Consider the following 14,787-nt stretch of genomic DNA (forward strand, 5'->3'; position numbering starts at 1 on the left):
CAACTTTGCAGACGACCACTCTACTCCTTTTTCCAAAGAGGAGTTAGATGGTGATGTGGCTCTGTCCTGGAGCCTTGATTGTACCTCTGCCTTGGACTGCTTAGATTTAGTTTTACCTTCTGAAGAAGCAATCCTCAAAGCAATGATGGGTATAGATCGACCTTGGGAAGACTTACACCATCGTTCATATTTTCTTCCTCCATTGCAGGAAGTAGAATCTAAATTCTCCGAGCTCTTTACTAGTGATGTTTGTACGGTGTCAAATCCTTTGGCTCCAGCACAGGTTTGTGCCGAAGGTAATATGTCAGTGATTTCAAAAATGATACCTATAAACATCTCTAGGGACCCTAACGTGATCAAGAATCTCTTCATCGGAATGGAATGTTCCCCTGAAGAAATTCAAATTTACACCGACCTTTTCAGGGAATTTCGAGATGTATTGCTTGGTCTTATGAAGAAATGCCTGGCATTGACCCATCTATAGTTCAACATGAGATCAAGATGTATGAAAACGCCAAACCGGTTAGCCAAAGCCTTCGGCTGGTTAATCCTAGGAAAGCGGCAGCGATCAAAGCTGAAGTTGAGAAGCTGCTAAAGGCGGGTTTCATATACCCTGTTCCTCTTACTGATTGGGTTTCTAATCCAGTCCCTGTGGATAAAAAGCAAGGAACAATCCGAGTATCCATCGAGTTTAGGGACCTAAACAAGGCTTGTCCGAAAGATAATTACCCCATGCCATTCATTGATCAGATTATTGACGAGTGTGCGGGTAATGAAATTTTTTCCTTCGTGGATGGTTTTTCCGTTATAATCAAATTTCTATCCATCCTGACGATCAACATAAGACAACCTTTATATGTCCCTGGGGTACCTTTTCATATAGAAAGATGCCTTTTGGTCTTAAAAATGCTGGAGCCACTTTTCAGCAGGCCATGTCATATGCTTTCCACGACATCAAAGATGTCATCGAAGCATACTTGGATGATCTCACTGCTCGTTCTCGAAAGAGAACTGATCACCCTAGTCATCTTCGAATGGTTTTCGAGCGATGTCATTTTTATAAAATCCGGTTGAATCCCAATAAGTGCGTTTTCGCGGTTACTCCCGGTCAGTTGTTAGGGTTCATTGGGTCAAATGAAGGGATTCAGGTTGACCCCTTCAAGGTTGAGGCGATAGTTCAGTTGCCTCCCCCATCCTCAATTCAACAACTTCAAAGTCTTCAAGGGAAGGCTAATTTCTTAAGATGGTTTATAGCAAACTATGCCGAGATCACTAAAGGGTTCATGTGTTTGCTACGGAAAGGAGTTCCATTTAAGTGGTACGACTTTGCGCAGTGGTCGTTCGATGCTTTGAAAAAGGCATTAGTCTCTGCCCTGCTTTTGAGTCCACTGGATTATGGTAGAGACTTCCTTTTATATCTCACTGCAGCAGAATCAACCATTGGTATGGTTCTCATTCAGGAGGACGATGCTCTCACCGAGCATGTGATTTATTATTTGAGTCGAGGCTTAATAGGTCCTGAACTTCGCTATTCTCTAGTTGAGAAATTGGCCTTGGCAGCTGTCCATGCTGTCCAGCGGCTCCGTCATTATATCCTGCTACGCAAAACTTTTGTCTTAGCGGTGGTTAATCCATTTCAATTTGTCCTCAGTAGGCGAGTGATTGGGGGCAAATATAATTGATGGATAGTCATTTTGCAAGAATTCGATCTCGAGTTCTTGTCTGCCAAGTCTAAGAAATCCATGGTTTTCACTGAGCTAATTTATGAGCTGCCTTGTGGAGAGGATACTGTTTATGAGGAAATTTTTCTCGATGAACATTTATTCTTGATCTCTTCACTCGACCCTTGGTATGGAGATATCATTTTCTATCTCCAGACTTCGAAGTTTCCCTCTACTTTCTCCGAGGATGAACGTCTAAAATTACGTCACCTCGCTAAAAAATATGTTATCATTGGTGATACATTATATCGTCGAGGGGTTGATTCAATCCTTCGGTGCTGCTTGACCTTAGAGGAAGAAGAGTCAGTACTAAATGACTACCACAGTGGAGCTTGTGGTGGTCATCTATCAGGGCTTGCTACAGCCCAGCGCATCTTACGTGCCGGCCATTTTTGGCCTTCACTCTTTAAAGACTCTGTGGAAGTGGTCAAACGCTGTCACCCCTGTCAAATTTTTACTTGGAAGATGCGTGCACATCCAGCTCCTCTTTTTCCCGTTGTCACCGTCAGTCCCTTTAGTAAGTGGGGTATTGATTTTACAACTTGTAATCCGCCTTTAGTAGCGAATCACAGGTACATTATCGTGGTTGTAGACTACTTTACGAAGTGGGCTGAGGCCATGCCCACTTATAAAAACGATAGTGACATGGCAGAATTGTTCCTTTCTAATCAGGTTATCTCAAGATTCGATATCCTGAGAGAGATTGTCACTAATCATGGCAGTCATGTCCAGAATGGACTGATGTCTGAATTGGCTCTCAAATTGGGTTTTTGGCAGGAGCATTCGTCTCCTTATTATCCTCAAGCCAATGGACAGGTAGAGGCAGTTAATAAAACTCTTAAGATGATCCTCCAATGGACAATCGACAAAAATCGGTCCAATTGGCACGTTATGTTGTATTCGGCTCTTTGGGCATACCGAACCTCCGTAAAGACTGCTACTGGTTTTACAGATTTTCAGTTGGTTTATAGGATGGAATCTATATTTCTGGTTGAATGTGAAATTCCATCTCTTAAGTTAGCTGTTGAGCTCCTTCCAGAGACTTCGAGTCTTGAAGAGCGCCTCCTTCACTTGGAACATCTCGATGAGCAGCGTCGAGATGTGGCCATGATGAATGAGGCTCATAAGAAAAGGGTTAAAATGCAGTATAATAAATCTGTCCATCCTCAAGTCTTTTCTGAAGGTGAACTTGTCTTGGTCTATGACCAAGATAAGGACACCTTGGCGGCAGGCAAGTTTAAGCCTATGTGGTATGGTCCTTTCATTATTAAACGAGTTTTAGGAAAAGGGTCGTATGAGTTAATCGATTTTGAGGGAAACAAGCTGGCAGAGCCCCGAAACGGGCTCTACCTAAAGAAATACTTTGCTTAAGTAGGAGTTAGGCAATGGCTTATTTGTACATTATGTATATTTGTACATATATCATCGAGATTTTTTTGATATCAACACTTTTTGGTCTGCTATGGCAGGTGTTGATGGATGACTTGATATATTTTGGGTTCGCCGATGGTGCTAGTCTGCACACTCGGAATCTCTCTTCCACCACTTGGGTACTCTATTATCCAACTGGTCAATTGATGGTATCAAGAGGCGTATGCATTGGTCCCGCTTCAAACAATATGGCTGAGTATACTACCGTTATTAATTTATTATCTGAGGCAATTTCTCACGAGATCGACTCGTTGGTAGTTTATCTTGATTCTCAATTGATAGTGTCACAATTAAACAACATTTACCGAGTAAGGGATCCATGTTTATATCGCCAGTATTTAAGGGTGAGGTTGTTGCAAAGATCATTTACTTATATTAATTATTTGCACATTCCAAGATCTCATAATTGGTTAGCTAATTCTATCGCTAATCAAGCATTAGACTGGCACATCAATCATTCATCACAATAAAATCAAGCATCAAAAAGTCAAACTATATATATATATATCATAAAGCGTATCGAGTGTACATATGTTTGTCCAAAAATATACAAACTTGGGACTCAAATGCCCATAATCATGTCTGGCATATCTAATGCCCTGGCTCAGGATGAGCGGCTAAGTAGGTAACTATCGCATTGGCCACACGCCGAAAAGTGCGAATCTAGTCACGTGGTATGCCAACCAAATGACGCTGCATATCCTCAGGAAGGTCCTCTATGGCATCCATCGGTACTCGACAGCTCAGTCTCGCCAATTGTCGCTGGACATTATGTAGAGTTCGTTCTGTATTAGCAGCCGCCTTTTTGGCTCCTCGACCGCACCATCCATGCCGCGGGAACCCATCTGGTCGTACCGACCCAATGTCTGGAACATGATCATCATATTAGTCATTTGAATCCCATCAAAAATACTTTTCAAAATTCATCATTATATTTGAAAAATCCAAAAAAAATCATAAAATCAAAAAATACTTACCAATGTCACCCCATGCTGCCTTCGGTGGTAATGCTAGATCAGGATCACCTCGGAAATCCAACCCAGCATAGGGGTAGTCATCTATGGCAATGATCTGTTGATCCCACTAGGTAAAGAAGTCATCGTCAAATGCAGTTCGTGGAACCTCCCCACCCCCTAGACGTTTCATCAGGTCAGCCCACCGGCCCATGAGTGGATCTCGTGGGCTGCTAATGGAAACTGCTACCCTAGGGCGGAGTGCGGGAACCTTCTCGAAAAAGAAAGAACACAGGATTGTCCCATATCCAAAGTTTTTGGTCTGTCCCCTCTTGATAGAAGTGAGATGGCTCTTCATGTTGGCCAGTAGAGGAGTACACCAGTCAAATACAATGGTGAGATAGTCACCTGCTACACTCATGGTCATCCGTGATGCCTGATGCAGAGAACCTGATCCGTTCACTCGAGCTATGGTGAATAGGATTATTCTTAGTCATAAACTCGTCACATATGTGATGGAAATCTAGCTCCCAACCTTCTTGGGATGTCTTGGGCAGTATATCTGTACGTAGTCCTCGATCTTGAGACTGCTCCGTGTCCTGCCCCGGGAATGTACTACCTCTCCCCTTCGGGAAAGGCCCGTGATGAAATAGATATCCTCCACTTCTATCCTGAGTGGCATCTGGTCAATCATAAAGGCATCCTCCTCGACATCCCAATAATCAATGAGCATCTCAAGCAGACGTGTGTTTGCTTTCATATTTGGCAGTTTGAAGAATTTAAGCAAACCACATCCCCGTAGGGCATCCAAAGCTTCAGGATCGTTCATGACTTCATTATCCACCGCGGCATGCTCTCTTTCTCACCAGGTGACCAGCATCTTGAGAAAAAAATTATTTTCAACCGTTAGTTTTTGTTTAAAATTGTTCGCGGCGTATACGTGGGTCCCTGTGCACACAGTCACGTATAGGGCCCGCGTGTACGTGGGTTTCATATTACCAACCCGCGTATACGCCGCGGTGAAATTTTTGGCAAAAAATTCAACGGTGAAACATTAATTAAAAATCTTAAAACTAGTCACAATCAATTGCAAGATAAGTATAAGAGTTACCTGGAGGTTTTTGAAGAATCTAAATGGTTGAATTTTGCGTACGAGAAGTTTTGTCCTTTTTCTCCAAATCTTTGCTCTCAAACTCAAATGGTGAAAATGGTGAGTCCAAACTCTCTTTTATAGGTTTTGAAAATGCAAAACTTTTTCGAAATTTTATTTTTTTTGGCCTCATGTGATTTTTAACTTGGGAGCTTGGGATGTTGAGAATGGTTTGATTTTCAGTACATTTTGGATGTTTTTTTGACAGTTTCGAGATGGTTCCATGACTGCTAACCCGTCATGGTAGGTATTGTGTTCTCACTGGCATATAGGCTAGGGACACCATTTTTCCGTTGCATTATGCATACTGGCCTCCATTTATTGATACACTAGCCATAGGGTCGACCCCATTGTGTTATGGTTCGTAAGCCATCTTCATTCGCCGATTTTTTAAATCATGATAGGATGGTAGATCCATCCTTTACATGGGCATCGTAGTTAGCACCTCACTGACATTTGTTGCCCATGCTGCTCCGATTTGAGTAGGCTCGATAGTCCTCTGTAGTCCCGCCATGACATATGTGTTTAAGACTCATTCCTCCTTGCTTCTTCGCTTCATTCTGGCCTTATACCCTAGAGGCTCCTTTGTGTTGAGTTGTACTACTGCATTGCATGTTGACCACTTGCACCTTTTGGCCTAGAGCCTGCTTCACTTGCACTCATGTTTAAGCCAACTTTTGACCATGATGACTGCAAAATCAACCTTGCATACCTTTTACTTCTTCAACTTGACACACCTTGACCCGTGGAAGGAACACACCTTTGAGTGTCACTGACCAGTTTTCACCTCCCTGCATTGAGCATAGGAACATTCCATTCCCAGGAACTAGATCATCTGTTTCACCGACACTTGTTCTTTCCACTATACCATAGCATTCTTTTATTCCTTTTCAAGCTTAACAGAAAAAGAAAAAAAAAAAAATATTCCAAAAAAGAGCGGGAACGGGACAATATTTCCATTTATTGTTGGTAGCTAGAGTCAGTCGTGTCGTCCTTGAACAAAGCACTCAAAACAAAGTCTCCTCCATTTGGGCGAGATTTAGTTTGACTTAGGTATGCCTTAACCTTGTTATTGAGTCAGTTCTCCCCCGATTGGTTATCTCTTCCAATCATATGGAGGGTTCGTTCCTGCCTCCTGCATGACGAACTTATACAGAGTCATCATATGCTGCCACATAGTCACATTGAGTTGTGCTTTTGTTTAAGGGAAGTTAGCCTGAGTCGGTCTCTCTATGGTGTCTCTTGACTCATTTTTCAGTCGGCCATCACTGGTTGTCAGTATCATGTCTATCAGCACATCAGCTATATTGGTCCTTTACTCATGCTGGTTTGAGAAGGTCTCCATTGACTTCTTGCTGGCGGGTCTTGTCCTTATTGACGACGACATCTTGCTCTGAGGACAGGCCTAGAGCTGCACCCTAGCCCTATTTTCATTATTGATAGGTCACCTTGTGCTCAGCATAGATCAGTATCATGCATCTTTGACTGAGTGGTTTCCCTTGTGTTCGACATCAGCTTACATTATCACACATTGGGATTCGTGCAGTACCTTGGTTTCCATTTGACCCTATTGGTGGATACCTCGCCTCTGTGTCAACTTCCATTATTGGTTGGTTCAGAGGGTTTCTGTCGTGCGCTAGCCACATCTTGTGTACACTAGAAACGTACTTCGGTTGGGTTACTACATCTCTTTCATCTGATTCCTTCCACATTATTGGCCTACGGGTTACACTCGCGCTAGATTGCTGAAGGGTTCCTTAATTCCTTCCTTCTAGCGGATCTTTCCCTATCGACTCCGACTCATTGCTCTGGGGCAAAGATCTAGAGTCCATTTGGCAGTACCTTGGGGTTTGCAGTCATTAGTGGTAGATCCTTCGCTATCGACAATGGGAAACCATCATTGTCTCCTGATCGATAGATTCCTACAGGTGTTCAACTTCAGCTCATCTATTCACACTTGTTAGATTGTACTGGGTACCTTGACGCTCATTATCATTATCGGTGAGTCGTCTCACGTTTGTTAACAGTATACATCAATGACTGGTAATCAAACAATTTCTTACATTGTCCACTTCAGATCATTTATTCCCATGGTGTAGAAATGTACCACGGCGGTTGGTGAAGACCTCAGGTTGTATCAGCATTCATTGTTTCACTGGACAGTTGCTCCTGTTGCTGCTAGTTGATACGACTCCACCTTCTATGTTGCAGTCAGTCATGGCAACAGTCTATATGTTGGCACCTGAGTTTGCAGTGTAGTACTATCCTATTCCATCATGTTCAGTTGGTACCTTTTGGGATTAGTCTTTGATATCAGTGATCCGTTGCATATTTCAACATCGTTGACAGTCTTATATGTGATATTCAGACATGTACTTGTTCAATCATGATCAGATGATCCATTATGTATTTTCTAGTCATTTATACTTGTATACTTAGTGGATCTACTCGTACTTGATATGCGGACATGCTTTACTTTTTATAAGCATGGGTATGCCCGCCTCAGATAGTGTTTCTTTCTGATCTCCTTTAGTGGCTTGGCAGACTGAACTCTGGTGAAGTCCTCCTCGGTTTTTGATAGATTTCCTCTCCATGTACTTGCTTAATATATTTCAGCCATCATGTACCCCTTCTGACCTCATATATTAAGGGGCATCTTTTATAGCTCCAAATCTCACTCTTATGGTTTGTGATGCTGCACTCATGGCCTAGGGCAACCCCTCCTTCCAGACCTGATCCAAAAATTTAAAAAACAATGTTTTATCCCTTATACGCGAAATTTCCCTAAGTTAAACTCGTGTATACGCGGGTAGGAATATACCCAACCCGCGTATATGTATTAAAACACTTAAAGAAATATAAAACTCCTTAACTTCGGGCGAAGATCACGAGTTTTACCTGCTGATCACCTGTTAGTGCCAGTGGCCCAACTGTTCCCAACCAACTGCCAACTAAAAAACTACTTTGGGAGAGGTATAAAAAGACTTCAATGGGAAGGCCTAAAAGGAGGAGAGAAGAGAAAGAAAGGTTATTATGCTGAGATTTTTCCCTGACCAGGTCTGAAGATCCTTGTGCCTCCTGCACTTCCCACATTTGTACAAGAAACCCTTGTTTCCTTGTGTGTTGATGTTCATCCACTACTTGTGACATCATGAAGTAAGTCATGGAAGGAGTTTGTTAAAGGCTTAAGGCTAGACGAATCCTGAAGAAGGCTTTGCTTGGAGTCTGTGAAAGGGTGACTTAGGTGAAATTATTCCTTTTCTGTATTTTATTTGTCTATAATAAAAGAAACACATGTCTTGGTTCTTGATATAAATCTTCTTTATGTTTATGATATTCATGTTAGAACTCATATGTGAATGGTTGTTTGAATTTCATAACTAACTACCTTTATTTATAACATGAAGATGGTTTCTTTATAATGTTTTGTCCATATACTGCTGTGCTCTCTTGTATTGGTGGTTTTGCAGGTCAAAGGAGCAAGAAAGGAACTTGAAGAAGGGTTTGGACCCTAAAGGACCTTCTTAGACGTAGGACCTAAGGTACACCCCCTTAACATAGAATTTGCTTATAATAGCATAATGGCTGTGTGAATGTGTGTTTCTCTGTATAGACAATTTTCAGTCTGCTAGGGTTTCAACCCAAAAATGGATCACATATTGCAAAGGGTAGTAGGTTCCACAAGAACCTCATTGTTAGATGGTTTCTCTGGTTACAGCCAAATCCTATTCCATCCTGATGATTAAGCAAAGACAGCTTTCACCACCCCATGGGGTACCTTTATGTATGTTAAAATGCCTTTTGGATTGAAAAATGAAGGGGCCACCTTTCAAAGAGTAATGGATATTGCCTTTGCTAAAAAAATCCATGATATCCTAGTTATATACCCTAATGATATCACAGTATCTTCCAGATCAGATCAACAGCACCTAGATCATCTTAGGCAAGTTTTTATTAAATGCACGAAATATGGCATCTCTCTGAATCCAAAAAAGTCTTTATTTGGCTTGGAAGAAGGAAAATTATTAGGCCACATTATCTCTAAATATGGTACCAAGATTGACCCAACTAGTATTGAAGCTATTTTTCACATACCTCACCCGAGAAGCATCAAAGAACTCCAGGCATTTCTAGGAAAAATATTTTTTTAAGAAGATTTATCTCTAACTTATCTGAACTAATTAGACTGCTAAATAATATGTTGAAAGAATATTCGGCTATTAAATGGATAGTAGAGGCTAAGAAATCATTTGAAGATATTAAATTAGCCTTGACTCAAACACCAAACCTCATAAGTCCAATGTTTGACAGAGAATTTATCATTTTTTCTTTTGCATCTGAACATAGTATTGTTGCAATTTTACTATAGAAGAATGATCAGGGATTTGAACAACCAATAGCCTTCTTTAGTAAATCTCTAAAATATGCATCCTTAAAGTATAACATAATGGAAAAATAAGCTTTTTCTTTGGTAAAAGCTATCAAAGGTTTCAGAGTCTATATCTTGTACTCTCACTTAGTCGCTTATGTTCCCAATGTTGTAGTCAAAGACATTCTAACACAAAATGGAGTTGATGGCAAAAGGGGAAAGTGGATAGCTACCATATTAAAGTATGAAATAGAGATAAAACGTACAAAATTAATCGAAGGCCAAGGGTTGGCCAAACTTATGGCTGAAACAAATCGCCAAGCCCTGGGCATAAATTTTATTGCAGAACTGGATAACAAAGAGGAGATGGCGACTCCATAGATCAGCCAGGCCCTTTTAGATTCCACTTGGTACGCTGATATAATATACGTTTTACAAAATTTACAAGATCCTCCAGGGTTATCCATAACTAAGAGTAGGTTTTAGAAAATGAAATCTTTGAAATTCTGCATAATTGATAATACTTTATTTTGGAAAAATCATGAAGGAATTCTGTTAAATTGTTTATTGAAGGAGAAATCTGACAAAGTACTCCAATAATTTCATGCAGGTGATTGTGGAGGACACCTCTACTAGAAGACAATATCTGATAAAATCCTCAGAGATGGATTTTATTGGCCAACCTTGTTTTCTGATGTGAAAAAATTTGTAACCTCCTGCGACAAGTGTCAGATCTTTGAAGGAAAAAGAAAACTTCTGCCTTTACCTTTGAAACCCATTTCTACTGAAAAACCTTTTCAACAGTGGAGTATAGACTTCATTGGTGAAATTCACCCCCCCTCTTCCACTCAACATAGGTGGATCTTGACTGCCACAAATTACTTTACGAAATGGATAGAAGTCATTCCCTCCAGACAAGCCACTGACACTATCATCATAGGTTTTATAGAGGCCAATATCCTGTCCAAATTTGGTTGTTCCAACAAAATTATCATAGGCAATGCTACATCTTTTAAATCAAAGAGAATGATTGATTTCTGCCACAGATACCATATAAGCCTTGGACACTGTACAACTTACTATCCCCAAGGGAATGGACTTGCATAATCCTCCAACAAAATCTTAATGAATATTATTAAAAAATTGCTGGAAGACAATAAGAAAACCTGGAACAAGAAATTAATCAATGATTTGTGGGTAGATAGGCTTACAACTAAGAAATATATTGGTACTAGTCCCTATTAGTTAGTCTATGGAATGGAAGCAGTTTTCCCTTCATCATTAGGAATTCCAGTGATGAAACTACTCTAGGAATCCCAGGTTGAGCCAAATGATATTCAAAGGAGAATCAATCAGACCATTCATTTGCAGCAAAGAAGAGAGGAAGTATACCTTAGAGCCCAAGTACTACAGGAAAAGCTCAAGAAAGCTTTTGATAAAAGAACCAAGGAAGAAGACTTCTATCTTGGTGATAAAGTTTTGAAGTGGGACTCTAGAAGAGAAGACAAAGGGAAACATGGGAAGTTTGAGTTCCTGTGGAAAGGTCCATACATTATATATGCCTTAAGAGGTAACAATTCTTACTTTCTCAAAGAATTGAATGGTGCAGAAGTAGAAGGAGGACCAGTAAATGGCCGAATGTTGAAACACTATAATGATCCAAGTCACTAATTTTACCAGTTTCAGTTGTACATACTATATCCCTCTTAAATTTTAGTGTTGATTGGATGGTAAGTTTTGGAGTTGAAGCCCGAAGAGAAGGCCCTAAGCTTCAAAAGTGGTTCTTTCAGTAAATACCAATAAAGTAGCAAAATAAAGGAAAAATTGCAATTTAAAATTACAATCTTTCAAAAGGCCATTGATCTACAGTTCCTGACTTTCCACCAGGGAAAGCCGTCCCCAAGTGGAGCCATTGTTATGTTCCTATACCAATAGGTTTCATAATTTATGATTGAATTAGTTTATCTATGTAATATGTACATACCTTTGCTTTCTGAAAATGTTTTCCATATTCAAAAAATTCAAAAAAAATTAAAAAATGTAAAGACGGTATGTCCTAAAAGAAAAATCAAAGGACAAAAAGAATCAAAGGATCGAAAAAGAAATGAAAGAAAAAGAAAAAGACCATGAAAGTGTGCAAGTCCAAATGCCACTACCATTTACTTTGATAAAAAAATAAAAATGTTGTGTGCATATTGTCACTTATGCCACAATCCATGAATGGTCAAATAGTGTAAACTTGGCTATTTCATGTTTTCAATTTCTATTTCTATAGATAGAGAATAAAATCTGACAAAAAAATGTAATCTTGGAAGATAATTAGATTAGGGAGAGTGAATAAAAGGAGCTCAATTGTTTAATCTGAGCTCTTGGATGTAATAAGGTTAGAATTAGATAGATTTCCACTGTAAAAGAAAAGAAAAGTTTGATAAGGGTTTGCCAGTTTAAGTGCACCCTAATAAAGAGTAGAAAAAATGGTAGGATGTGTAGATGGGTAAGTAGAGGAATGGTTGTAGAATAGTGCATGATGAATAGTTAAAACTCATATCATTTACTTTCATCATCATTTTGCTTTAATAGTATGGATAACAAGGAAACATTTACACAAAATCAAGTGATTAATTCCCCCCCATTCATTTTACTTTTTCACTAATTCCCCACAAGCAAAAATCAAAGTGCCTAAAACTTTAAGTTAAAGGGGCTCAGAGCATTTATTTGACTTCTGGAGGGACTGAACCCTCGGCCCAATAACTTATAAGGGTTAAGCACTTCAACCCATATACAAACATTCACTCCCTCCATAAAAATTCATCTCACCTAAAAATCCCTTTTCTTAAGATAAAAATTACCATTTACTTAGGAAAAGTAATAAACCTTACCTAAAACCCCTTGTTTACATAAAAACCCATAAAATAACATTAAGCCTAAGTTACAATGTTCAAATGTGAAAACATGAATATATTTTGATACAATTTACTTAGTGCATTCTTATCTCCATTTCCATTTCATATGAACATTAATTTATTATATTTAACTCCCGGAAAATACACCTCGTCACCGTATATATTATTAAAATCCCTTATGTTAATATCCTACCTCAGTTTGAAATATAAACCTTAATAATGAAATAATCATATGGATTAATTAATTGATAGATTAATTAATCTATCTATGATCAATTAAGACCTATAACCCTCTATTGCATTAAAAAAGGAATTAATTAATTAACCTGTGATTAATTAAGATCCTTCCTCCAATCATATTGCCTCCGACGTCATTAATCTCCCTAATCTGCATTTATTATCCCGTCGAGCCCCTCCATTAAATCCCGATCAAATCCCTTCACTAACCACCCTATGATCTGACCCCTTCAAATCTAACAGCTGACGCTCATATCGGGCACCTCTGATGCCGAAATTTACCCACTCGATGTGAGCGGTTTTACTATCCGCCCCGCCGCTACGTGACGCCTAATGAATGGCATCGGGCAGACCTCTCCCAATACCGCCATACCCTCATAAGTGGTGTGATAGATTCTGCTTATCGCCTCCGCTTACCACCTTCACTAAACGACAAATCATTTGTGTCAATTGGCACCAACTGTCACTTTCCAACGCCAACTGTCACATTTCCATTATACGTGCCAAATGCATTGACTTTTCCAATAAACCCAAAAATACTCATTGTTTTTGTTTTATCAAGAAAAGAACCTTTTTTTCTCCATACACACTCAGAGTGCGTTTGAGCCGTCACCCTGCTTCCAACCGTCAACCTCCAGAAGCTGTTGAACTCCAGATTTTCATTACAGACCCGTGCGCTCCATGCAAACAGTTCACCAAAGCCATTTGTCCCTCCATGAAACCATAACCAAGTATTTACCTCGATTCAGCTAAGAAACCCTATTTTCCATACTGAACCTGAACTAAATTGCTGTAAAAATTAAGTGATTTAGTGAAATTACACTGTTTGACAGTCTTGGCACTCTCTGAGATGACCCATTTTTTACGACCCATATTTCCATAATTCCCTAAAAATTCTCTGCCTTCTTCCTTGAATCCACAAGAACCAAGGATGGATGTATGAGTCGCCTTAAATGTCATGCCAGTGACCACTCCCCGTAGAGATTTAGACCATCTTCCCCTAGCTGACAAAGATTTCGAGGTAAAAGACCTAACCTTTGACGAAACCCCTCTGAAATTGCATTGAAAATATCGAGATATCTACTTGAACCATGCAGATAAGATAGGCCTTTGGGAATTAAACCTGTCAAAGTATCAATTCCCCAGTGTTCATGTCTTCCCGAAAATTATTCATTACTACCATTCAAACTATAACCCTATTATGAAAGCTGTAATGTCCCCAGACCAGAAAATCCTATTCACCATTATAGCTAAGTCCATAAACAAGATGTTACAGTTGTAGCCTGGGCAAGACCTCACCCCCCTACCCTTGCTGATTTGCTTGAAATATTCTCCAAGCTGTCTAGTTCTAGAAGTACTCAAATCCTCCAGACTTTCATTTTTGAAGAAAAACACATGCCAAAGGACCCCCCTCCTTACATGTCAGCCTTCTTTTTTGATCTAGGTAGATACATCACAACAATTCTATCATGAGTTTTAGGTTCTACCACTAATGAATATGTAGATGAGACTATTTTTGCTGGCATGTCTATTTTTACCCCCAATCAACCTCCTACAGTCAAGTTTGATTATGCAAATTCATCGCAGATAAAATGCATGATTAGTTTATGAGACTTGAAAATGAGAAGGTATTCAAGTATTCATCAGTCCTCTATCATTTGTTTCTCTACTACCAAACTAATAAGTTACCCTTCTCTGTCCTAAAGCTTGATACTAGAGGGAATCCTAGATCTGTCATCTTTTAGACTACTCCATTCCACAGGTCTTGTTATTCTCACCATCCATACACAAATTTTATTGACCTATTTTTACATCTAGTGACTACAATGTTATTAGGAAGCCCCCCTCCCAGAATTAGTGCAGACACTAAGAGGGTTCTCCAGCTGTCCAAACAATACAAAGTATGGGATTGGTACTTGTACCAAAACCATATTGAAATCAGAATTTATGGGTGTGAGCTTCCTCCTTACAAGCTACCTATATATCTCCCCATGTGATTATTTGCTCTGCAGTACTACAGGAA

The sequence above is a fragment of the Pinus tabuliformis genome, chromosome 8 (genome assembly GCF_031772625.1).
Source record: "Pinus tabuliformis cultivar Carrire ecotype Pingquan chromosome 8, CPIR1, whole genome shotgun sequence".
Lineage (NCBI taxonomy): Eukaryota > Viridiplantae > Streptophyta > Pinopsida > Pinales > Pinaceae > Pinus > Pinus tabuliformis.